Source organism: Nannobrachium achirus (genome assembly GCF_963921795.1).
Source record: "Nannobrachium achirus genome assembly, chromosome: 4".
Classification (NCBI taxonomy): Eukaryota; Metazoa; Chordata; class Actinopteri; order Myctophiformes; family Myctophidae; genus Nannobrachium; species Nannobrachium achirus.
This window is the reverse complement of record NC_137813.1, coordinates 40,347,153-40,359,512: the sequence shown is the minus strand read 5'-3', so window position 1 is coordinate 40,359,512 and position 12,360 is coordinate 40,347,153.

The following is a 12,360-nucleotide window of genomic DNA, read 5'->3' as shown; positions in this document are numbered from 1 at the left end:
TTAATGAATCTATCATGGTTAAAATGGAGTTTGAAGTTACAATGGGTGTGTATGGGGAGAGGCCCTGAGCCTGGAGAGCCTGGTAACATTTACATCAAATATCTAAATATTGAATGAAGCAAATTAAAAACTTCAGGATGTTCATAAAAGCCTGATTAGATGATAAGATGACCAAAAGTTTTTTTGAAAGTGGAATATCCCTTTAAGGATGCTCGAGCCACAAACCTCCACTTGCAACCTCCGCTCTGGAAACACTAGCCACCTCCAGGTCTCCACCAGCAAACTCCATACATGGGAGACCGACTGTGGAACTCACTCCCGGACTAGCTATTAAAGAGCTCCACAGTCTGTCGATGCTTTCAAGAGAGGACTAAAGCATTCGGTTGCTCTGGTTTTATGCCCTAGGTTTTCTTTGCCCCTTATTCCCTCCTGATTGGCTACGATTGCCTTCTAAAGTTTGTGTATGCGACCTCACGGTCGCTTATGTCCCGATTAGGGAGTCTTACTGGTTTCATTGTTTTTAACTCTCCTTTTTTAGATTGTTCTTTTGCAAACGTTTTTATTCTGTAGATTTTCTTCAAATGTAAAGTACAATATAAATAAAATGTATTACTTTTACATTATTATTGATGTAACATTACTGCATGAATGATGACTTCAGCAGTGACAATTTGTCACAGAGCATAAATAAAACAAATACTGAACATAATTTGCCTTTTTTTCTGTTTGCACATTATGTAGTAGGCCTAAGTCTGTGCAAATGGGATTTTTTAAAATGTTCTTGGCTTCTTGATCATGGTGTAGGCTTCTACGTAGATCTGTAGCGCCACTCAGTGGTGAAAAGTAACCACAGTAAAACATCTATACTGCTCTATGGTTTATTTATGGTTTCACAACATTCAGTGCAGCGGAACAAGCTAGTTGTAGCCTACATGATAAGATTCTATTGTGTTAATAACCACCTAATTATAATCTATTATAGTGTATTATAGTTATCATAGTAATATATTAATACTTTATAGTGTGTTATAATCACAGTTATAATCCATTATAGTGCATTATAATTAGGATAGTTGTAAAACAAATTTATGTTGTGTTATAATCATAGTTAAAATGTTGTTTTAACTGATAGGGGTACTTTTGGAAAACATAGATATGTGTATGCTGTGTTGTGTCGTGTGGTGCTAAAGCTGCAGTAGAAACGGGGCTTAAGTAGGCCTACATTTACTTGAGTAGCCTACTAGTACTGTACCTAAGTACAATTTTGAGGTATTTGTACTTTACTTTATTCAGATAGATACCTTTATTATCCCACGGGGGAAATGTAGTTGCCCAGAGGCAGCACAGTAGTTAAGGTTACAAGTTACAGAGAAGTAAGAAAAAGAAAGAGAGTACTGTAGTGTACAGTCCAAAGAGCAAGCACAAAAAAAGATAAATAATAAACATATAAGTGTCGAAAGCTATTGCAAAGAAAAGAAGAAGAATATATACATAAAGTGACCACGAAACATTCAACGCTCATAAGTGACACGTCACACACACAAAAAAGCTATACTCAAAGCATAACTTAACAAACAGTGCCAAACAGAAAAAAGTGCACATAAAGCTAGTCAATGCAGTCATGCAACACAAGTAGCCTATCACACTGCCATATCAACACTTCCCATATCAACATTTCCCATGTTCTGTGCTTTTACTTCTAGGCTACTCAGCCTATCTCAGATCAGGTTGTAGTTTGGCAGGCAAGGAGTGTGTGTGCAAAATCTGGCATGGATCGGGTCAACGGTTGCGGAGATATGAGCAGGGAAAAAGTGTGACGTCTGACTTGTGACCACATTTGGTCATTTTTTACATCTGGGGGTCCCCCAGGGACCCGGGGGTCCCTGGGGCTCCATGGGGTCCTTGGAGGTTGTAGTTTGGCAGTCAAGGAGTCTGTGTGCAAAATCTGGCATGGATCGGGTCAACGGTTGCGGAGATATGAGCAGGGCAAAAGTGTGACTGACGCACTGACTGACTCACCCACGGACAGCCTGTGGAGGTTTCTAAAGTAAATGCGACCTACGGTTGCAATAAGTGGATTCCCGATTCTGCCAATGCATTTCTTTCTTTTCAAATCTTTTTATTACATTTTTCAAATAGAAATAACCCAGAGGCGGGTAGACAATCTCACATTAATGAATACATCATCTGTAGATATCAATGTACATTATTAAGAGAGTGAAAAAACCCATCCCCTATCCCCCCTCCCCCCACCCACAATCCCCAGGACGGTTCCACGTCAAATTCCAATGAAACAAACATTGAAATAAAGATTATTACAGAAAGGAAGGAAGGAAGTATGAAGGAAGCAGAGTAGAAAGATTAAAGCTTGTTGCGTGTTGGGTTAGTCAGGGCTGCCAATGCATCTCAATGGGAATGGAGCAGGGATGGATATGGCTTGAGCACATCGTGCTCATGCACAGGGGCCCTAGCTAGAGCAAAGAGGGCCCTGGCACTGCCACCTGAAAGTCAACATTTTAGTCTTTAGTCATTTAGTCGGAGACACTTTTCATACGTTGGACTGGAGACCCCTCTGTCCATTTCATCTACTTCCACTTGGCAGATGTCAAATTAAAACTTGTGTTTTCTAATGACGTGACAGGTTTCCAATTGTTTAAAATAAACTAAACTCTTATGTTGACAGCCACCCAGTTGTACGAGGAAATCTATTTGTCATTTGACAAGCAAAACAACAGACCTGGATTAAACACAATAATTGCAAAACTTCATATTTAAATAAGAAAGCCATGTGCTTGTGACTTTGGAAGTGTGTTCTCTCTTTAGATGGCTGCTCCTTCCTTGGCAGCAGGTGAGTCTAATTATCTCATCTGGTTACAGTAGAGCCTATGCTCAGAACTACTGTACACAATCTGCAGTCTGTTGAATAGTTGTCTATATGGATGATAGGCCTATTGATTTTAAATACTCAATATTCATATGACCCTGCCTCTGTTGACTGTTGCACTTGACAATGTAACGTGAAATGCTTGAAAATGTAGGCTATATTTGATCATATAAAGACAAGGCATTAAAGGAGGTGGCTACCTCTGGTGCTTTTGTGCACAGGGGCCGACAGGGCCCATTTTCACTTTAACCCGTCCATGGAATGGAGCTGTTTCCTGCCAGTTGCGGATTTCTGCCAAAAAAAAAGAAAAAAAAAAAAAAGAAAAAACTCTCCATTCTCATTTGAAATGCTTTGGCGGAATTGGGAATCCACTCTCATAGATAGTTTGACCGTACCCTATAGTGTGTGCCAGCGGCCACGTCATTGTAGTCCTTAGCGGCCATTTCTTGGGTCAAAACACAGGTGTTTCAATTGTTTGATTGCATAGAACTAACGCTATAGTCTAATCAGAACACCTGTGTAAGGCTGTGTTTACCCAAGAAATGGCCGCTCTTAGAACTACATTTGGCACACCCTATAAGGGCACGGTCACACCGTAAAAATATTATACCAATGAGAGTGGATTCCGCCAATGCATTTCAATGGGAATGGCGTGGATTTAATGTCTTTCACAGCTTTCAGCGTGCCTCGCAGACCTTGCATTTATTCTTGAAGCACTGTTTTCCCCCTCAGGGCAGGCTCTGTCCAAGGTGGACGTGGGGGAGGTCGAAGGTGGACCGTCCCAAGACTCAAGAAGTGACAAGTGGTTGTCATTGGTTATTGGGAGAATCCGCTGGCTGCAAAAAGTTGTCGGCTGAGCAAAAAAAGAGTTTATCCGCCGCCAGCCATCCTTTGGTGAGAACATACCCTATATAAGGCAGCCGTAGGTAGAATAAAAGTGCGGTGTGAAGGTGCCCTTAGGGCCTATAGTGTGTGCCAGCGGCTACGTCATTGTAGTCCTTAGCGGCCATTTCTTGGGACAAAACACAGGTGTTTCAATTGTTTGATTGCATAGAACTAACGCTATAGAACAGAGAAGTGTGACGTAATTTCCACTAGATGGCGCTATTTCGCCTGAAATAAATGGTTCGTTCCGTTTTCATTGCATTGACATCGCCATTGTGGAATCTTAGATCGCCTAATATAAGACCTGTGTTCAAAATATAAACACAAAACTCTTGCTTTTTGACTCAAATGGATATAAAGCATTGACTGAGGTGGAAATGTACATATCTACCCACCGATTAACACAATAAACCGCTAGAAACGATTTTAACAAAACACAACAACTACATTTCCCATGAACGCCGCTGCTGCCTGGCGCACACAACATACGTCACGCGCAGTGTGTTTTCAGCCGTTTTCAGCAACGTGGAGCGGCTGGAGCCAAAACAACACAGCTCTAGACTAGTACCATAGAGAAGAAGACTAGTATTGTTTCTGGACCGCGATACAGTTGTTGGAGGTTGAACGTTTCAACAAACTCAAAAGAAAACCTTTACAAAATTGCAGAAATGGTACTGTGTTTTGTGCCAGATTGCAATCATTATAGCGGACCAAGTAAGTGGCCATGGCTGTTCTTTTCACCGTTTTCCAACCCATGAGAGGACAAGACGCTCTTGGATTGAAAGGATACGGTAAGTTCTATTCATGGAAACTTTGAGCTAAAATGTTAAAAGTACTATACCTTTGTACAAATCTGTACTTTACTTGAGTATGTCCTATTTATTTTACTTCTACTCCACTACATCTCAAGCCCTAACATTGTACTTTTACTCCACTAAATGTATTTGAAAACATAAGTTACTAGTTACTTTGTGGATTTAATATTATTACAAAACATACATTAAATGCCTCGACATTTTGGTCATTTGAAAATAGTCTATCTACACGCTTGAGACATGTGGTACACTAGAGCATGTTATCGTAATAATATGGGTACATTTTATACCCCCCATTTAGCCCCATTTGTTTATTTCATTTGTGACATCTGCTAGGGGCAGCATGGTTGTGTTGTTACTGCATGCTGGGGTCTTGACTAGTTCATACAGTAGGCTACCAAGCTACTGAACTATAAACAAGCCCTGATTCTATGTCTGGTGTTTTATTCCCAATTCCTAGGTAGGTAAAACACACACATAGAACACTGGTTAATGAGTGCTGAACAATGCTGTCCGTTTTGTTACTGAGGAAGCTTATTTTGCTTGCTTGTGCATTTCATTTAATGAATCTTTTAATGAATTTGTTAAACTCAAACAAAGAATGCTAACGTTAGCATGATGCTAGCGAAATTGCTGACATCCAGTTTATTGCCATTAGTGGTTAGCTCAGCAGGCATCTGGTGTTATAGGATACTGTTTGGATTTAATGCTAACTAAAGTAGAGGTTTGGTAGATCTGTGCACTTACATCTGTACACTTGAAATATACAGTAGGCCGATTTATTTTATTACAGCAGAAGTGCATTTGGGATTTGAAATCTGTGTGTTGTTATAAATGCTGAGTTATTTAATTACAGCAAACATTGTTATTACAATGTGGTGTGTATTTTATACACTGTATTCATGACAGCAGAAGATATGTTACCTTTGTTTTTACTGTACATTTTGTCAATATGCTCATGTGTTGACAATGTATATACAGTACCAAGCTACTGAACTATAAACAAGGCAAGCCCTGATTCTACAGTATGTCTGGTGTTTTATTCCTAATTCCTAGAATAAACCCCATAAGGGCAACAGACACATTGTGAGCTTGTAGATCTATTTTCAAAATGTCAAAATTTTGAGAACTTGAAATGGGACATTCTGCATAAAAAGTACTTTTACTTTTGTACTTTTATTTAAGTACATTGAAATTCTGGACTTTTACATGTAACAGAGTGTTATATTGCTGTTTTGGTGATTTTACTTCAGTAAACCATTTGAGTACTTTTTCCACCACTGGATGCTGTCCTGTGGTAGGGTGTGCTTTAGGGTGAAGCAGGGCTACGTATGTGTCTGTTCTAGCTGGGTTATCAGGGCACCTGTTGGCAAGCTGGCTCATATCCTACGGCCTCCGCCTGTTACAGTTGGAGGTTATAAAGTGTATCTAATTGGCTCACCCAGTGAAAGCAAGGGGAGAGATTTTTTCATAGCCAGCCAGCCTTTAAGTGTCCCATGTAAGGGCATGATAAAATGGCTGAGTGAGTGAGTGAAAGTGCCAGCCCTGCCTGCAAGAAATGTTCTTTCCCTACTGATTTGTCTGAACATCTCAATTATTGCAGACACATTCTTGGGTATTATTTTATTTAATTGTAATGTGACACTTAATTGTAAATTAAAATGTCATGCGTGTGACTGCCCTACTCTCTAAATAACAATGTCTAACCTCTTCTGTTATCATTTTCTTTTTTAGACGGAAAGACCGGAGGCCCAGTAAAGATTCAAGAGTCTGCAGCTGTCATTTTCCTGCCGGCATCTCCAAAGGGCCTATATGGTTCGAGGGTAGAAAAGGCCCTAGGGTTAGGGTTATGCCCTGTTCTGCAGGTATGCAACCTCAACCAAGTCACCTCCACTTCCATACATCTATGTGTTTAATGTTCACCCTTATCCACTTCTACATCTGCTCATAAATATGCTTCTACCTCCAGGCATTGACACTAAGGCTTGCCCACCTGCCCCTGGCAGGTAAATAAAACGCCAGGGCAGGTGAAGTTGGCTTTCAGGTTGCCCGACAGGGCAAGTGCTCATTTGAGACAAATGTCTATAAACACAACACAAGATATCTGTCTTAACACCTGGACGTGGCCAGTGCGCTGTGTCTTCTGGTCTGTGGAATGTAAAATAAGAGCACTATTTACCTATAATGTGCTGTTTTTACTGTTGCTACATTTAAAAATATAAAATAAGTGTGAAACCATAGACATATTCAATCATAGCTTAAGTATTTGGTATTTGGATTTTGGTATTGAGGTATGACATTTTATTGCACAGCCCCAGAAAGTACAGAAATAAGTGTTAAATTGAGCGGTAATTAAAATCGTACTTATCATTTTATAATGGACGATTTACTTTTCGGGCAAGTGGGCATGACCTTCGGGCAAGTAGAACATGACCTGTACTAGCCCGATGGGCAAGTGCCTCTGAGACCTTAGTGTCAACCCCTGTACCTCAATCTTTTCATGACCAAGTTTCTCTCTCTCTCTCTCTCTCTCTCTCTCTCTCTCTCTCTCTCTCTCTCTCTCTCTCTCTCTCTCTCTCTCTCTCTCTCTCTCTCTCTCTCTCTCTCCACCCCCAGCAAATCCAAGCACCTCTGCAACCGATCCAGGCACATTGGAAATACCAGTTCCATGCATTTCATGTATGTTGTTTTTAATGTTGAGCGTCATCCACCATCATCTGCCTGTAAATATACTCCCACCATAATATTTTAATGGCTAACACCGTCCATTTCTGTCCCTGTCCCTGTCCTTGCATGCAACCACCAGCAAGTCCATGCACCTCTGCCTCTGCCATGGCACCTCCTGTTGCATGCACCTCTGCAGATTGGCCAAGAATCCAGAACATCATTGACGATGCTCATCATGAAGAGTGCATGAGGGAGCTGCAAACTTTAAGGGATAAGAAAAAAGAGTACTGTAGGGTTAGGTACTCTGCCTCTGAACTTCCGGATGATGTCCTGCGCATGGAGAAGGGTCTGCCAGACAGAGCAATATTCCTAGATGTTTTTTATGTGGGACTACAGTTCAAGGGTTAGCCACAGCTCCTCAGCTTAATTCCACACCATCTTCGATGCTATGCTGATGTGTTAGTTCAGGTCTGTTGTGTTTTGGTGAACATGCAGGATCCTTTGATAGATCAAATGAAGGATTCTCTGGTATGTAATTGACTTGTTTACCGAAATGCGATCGTGCGTGCTGCCCAGCCCAGCCCAGTTAATTGACCATCTGCATACATGCACTGTTCTACATGGTCAGATTTGAAGTGATTATCCCCTCTCTTCACAATTTTCTCTTTTTAAAAAGATTACATGAAGTCAAAAACAGAAACTGATATTGTTAGTCTATAAACGGCCACAGCTTGTCCGCATGTATGTAGTGTACTGTATGTATCTCTGTCACGCCTTACACTGGTTCTATGGGTTTGTCGCTCTGACATCATGTTCTGATGTCACTGTGATTTCAGGGGAACCACTCTAGCAGAAGGGGTTTGCTGCTCTGACATCACACTCTGAATTCACTGTGATGTCACACTAACAGAATCCCTTTTATGCTCATATATGGAGTTCCCTATTCTCATCTAACAGGACTTGGGAATGATGTCCTATGATGACCCCTGGTACCCATATAGGGAGATCCATTTACTGGATATGGAGACATGCTTTGAGAACTCAAACATCCTTACTCAGTTATTCATTATGTGAAAGTCCTATGACCTGTATGACATCTGACATCATAACCTCTTATGGAGATCCGTTTCTGTAGAACCAGCCACACAGATATGGGCTGTCTTGGCCATATATGGATTCTGTTAGTGTGGTACGTGGCCGATGTGGCCTCCATATACTACTGTATGGGTAACTGGTCCGATATACATCACTGGCCAGATGGCCAAGAATTGTCACGTCACCCTGAGGTGTCTTACCTAGTTGTATACTGTTGTATAACGTTTATATTATATGTGGCTCAGTGTGGACATCTAGGACCGGCTGCCATCCTCTCCAGAGGAACAGCAGCAGATCATCCAGCCGATGACTGTTGGCCAGCGGGACAAGTAGGAGTGGCATGCTCACAGACAAGGACGTCTTACAGCCAGCAATTTTGGATGTGTACTCAAAGCCAAACGCATCACTGAAAAGGCTACGTGGGGAATACGACCTTGAGGCTGTTTTACCGGTATCACTGACAGCTGATGCAATTTATTTTATATTAGCCTATTTTTTAATCTTGGCAATATTTATTTCCTTTATTTCCAACTACACACAACAGCTTTGGTATGATTCACTGAACATCTTGTCACTTGGCAGGTCTCCATGGGGAATGCATCTGTTTCAGACACAGAAGTGTCTGTAGTTTCCAACTTTTCAGACTGTTGATTAAAATTTCTTTTGTATAATTGACTTGTTTGATCTGTTATTAAAGATGCTTGGGAATATTTGAAGTGTCTGTGCCATGATGAAGGGTTTAATTATGACTTTCCCTTAATGTTTTATATAATTCTTAAAATGCAGCCATGTTTGCCATAGATAGGCTAAGTTATTGGTCCCACTAATTTAATTCGAAGTTTGCAATAGGAAAAAGTACTGTTTCATGACAGCACAAATCACTGGTACAAGGTCAACTAAAAGGAGACCCTATTAAGCATTACAGCTTATTTACACTTTGCCACTTTGTGTCTCATATAACATTGAAAGACTGACAGAACAGAGTAGGCCTACTTTGCATAGCATAACATCAATTAAACATCTTGGCTTTTGAGGAGAGATGCTTTTGCAGGTAAATTTACCACTGGGGATCTATGAATGTTTATTTTATTTTATCTTTTTTAGTTTTTCATACTGATTGATTGATTGATTTATTGAAGAATTTATTAGAAGTTTGCAATAGAAAAAAAAGTACAGTTTCATGATAATGAAACAATATAATCTATCACGCATGCTGGCTCTGACCAGCCAAGTTAAAATGACCATTTGCATACACTGTTCTACATAGTCAGATTTGAAGTGATTCTCCCCTCTCTTCACGCTTTTCTATTCTTTAAAAAAATTACATATCAAAAACAGAAACTGCAATTTTATTTATACTTTTGTAATAACGTTTGAAATCTATAATTAATAATGATGATTCACTGTGTTGTGTCACTGACAGCGTAGTGAAAGAATCTCCGGAATGTTTTGAAGGAGCCGGGGCTGCGTGACGTATTTTAGCAGCGACAGTCTGACAGTCTGTCTCAAACCCTGTGTAGTTTCCAACTTTTAAGACACTGTAGATTCGATTTTCTCTAACAACAGGCTATATCAAATATGAATGAATATCATAAACTATGCAGAACCACCCCCTTGACAGAAAAGCAAGAGTTTTGTGTTTATATGTTGAACACAGGTCTTATATTAGGCGATCTAAGATTCCACAATGGCGATGTCAATGCAATGAAAACGGAACGAACCATTTATTTCAGGCGAAATGGCGCCATCTAGTGGAAATGACGACATGACTTCTCTGGTCTATAGTCTAATCAGAACACCTGTGTAAGGCTGTGTTGTCCCAAGAAATGGCCGCTCTTAGAACTACATTTGGCACACCCTATAAGGGCACCTTCACACACCGCACTTTTATTCTACCTATGAGGGCTGATTCTGCAAACGCATTTCAATGGGAATGGAGCGGATTTTTTTTTATCTACCTTTTGCGGATTTCTCCAAAAATCATCTCCATTCCCATTGAAATGCATTGGCAGAATAATCCCGCTTATCAGCTGGCAACAATACTTTGGTGTGACCGTACCCTAAGGGCAAAAATATTCTACCTTAGTATGCGAGTGGATTCCGCCAATGCATTTCAATGGGAATGCCGTGGATTTATGGTCTTGCGCAGCTTTCAGCGTGCCACAAAAAGAGTTTATCAGCCAGCAGCCATATACTTTGGTGTGACCGTGCATGCCCTAAGGGCCCATAGCCTATAGGTCACACCGGAATAATATTCTACCTATGAGAGCGGATTCTGCCAATGCATTTCAATGGGAATGGATCGGTTTGCTGCCAAATGCGGATTTTTGCAACAAAAAAAAAAAACGCTCCATTTCCCACTGAAATGCATTGGCAGAATCTGCTTTTAGGGCACAGTCATTGTTGCCACACTTTTATTCTATATGCTATATGAGAGTGGATTCTGCCAATGCATTATTTCAATGGGAATGGAGCAGATTTTTGGAGAAATCTAAATAATAAGAAATAGGTAGAATATTATTCAGGTGTGACCTGTGTGACCGACCTGACCGTGCCTTGAATACAAGTGAGGTGTGCCCTAACAGAGTATTTCTACATTGCAGTATTAATACTTTTACTCAAGTAAAAAAAATTTGACTACTTTTTCCACCACTGCTCATTGGTCACATACCCGCTGACAAAAGTGGGAGGTTCCCGGAAAAAGTCACTAAGAAGAAGAGAGGCAGAGAGGACGTCACGGCTGACAGGTTGGATGGCGGCGGGCCGTTCGGTTTCCCGAGCCCGAGAGCCCTGGATGATTGAATGCGATGAAGAAGATGAAAGATTAAGGAAATTGGAGGCTGAGCTCCCCCGGGAACGTGAGCCGTGGATGGACGAGGTTGACAACTGGGATGCAATGAGAGAGGCAAAGGAGAACATAGGGGGTTCTGAACATTCTGAACCTGAAATGGTGACGGATCCGGAGTCGGGTCAAAGTGACCAGGAGAGTGACAAGGAGGATCAGGGTCGAAAGAGAAGGAGGACGGGGTCAGTCGAGGAGAGAAAGAAGGAGTTTGTAGTGGGAATGATAGCTGTGGTGCAGAAGGACGGCGTTTTTAGCAACCCGCGGGAGCTAGGGCAGTTTATGGAGAAGAAAGTTGGGAAGGTGAAGCTGGTGAGGGTTACTAGGACGGGGATGGTGGTCATTGAGTGCAAAACCAAGGAACAGATGGAAAAAGCCACGAGGATTAAGAAATTTGGAGGGTGCCCAGTGAATTGTTTCGAACTTGGAGGAAGAGAGATAAAGAGGGGAGTTGTCAGTGGTGTGCCTCTGACAATGAAGCCAGAGGCATTCCTTGAGATTGAGGGGGTAAGTCAAGCAAGAAGGCTAGCTAGGTACAGGGAAGGGGAACGGGAGGAAACCAAATCAGTGCGGTTGACTTTTGAGGGAAGGGTTTTGCCAGAGAGGGTGTACTTGGATTATCTATGCTATAGGGTTAGACCATATGAGAGAGCACCGCTTAGATGCTTTAAATGTCAGGAGTATGGACATGTTGCTGCCGTCTGTGGGGGAAACAGAAGATGCGGGAGGTGTGGGAAGGACAGCTGTGAGGAGAAGTGTAAGGAGAAGGAGGAAAAGGTGAGGTGTTTTCATTGTGGCGGTGAACATTATGCTGGGGCTGCACAGTGCCCAAGGAAAGTGACAGAGGTTAAGGTAAAGAAAATGAGAGAAGGAAACAGGGGGTTGTCATATGCGGAAGCGGTACAGAGAGTGGAGAGGAGGACCCAGGTGACAGTAGTTCAACCAGAACAGAATGAGGAAAAGTCAGACGAGGAGCACATAATCTTGGACAAGAGACGATTCTTAGCATTTGTCGCGATGGTCATTAACTGTGCTGCAGAAATAAAGACAAAATCTGAGAGAATCAAAATGGTGTTAGACGCAGCAAGGAGATTCCTTAATGTGGCGGATGTTTCTGGAGAAGAACTGGATAATACCTTAAGAGAAGGGTTCTTGTCTACTCAGACAAGTAA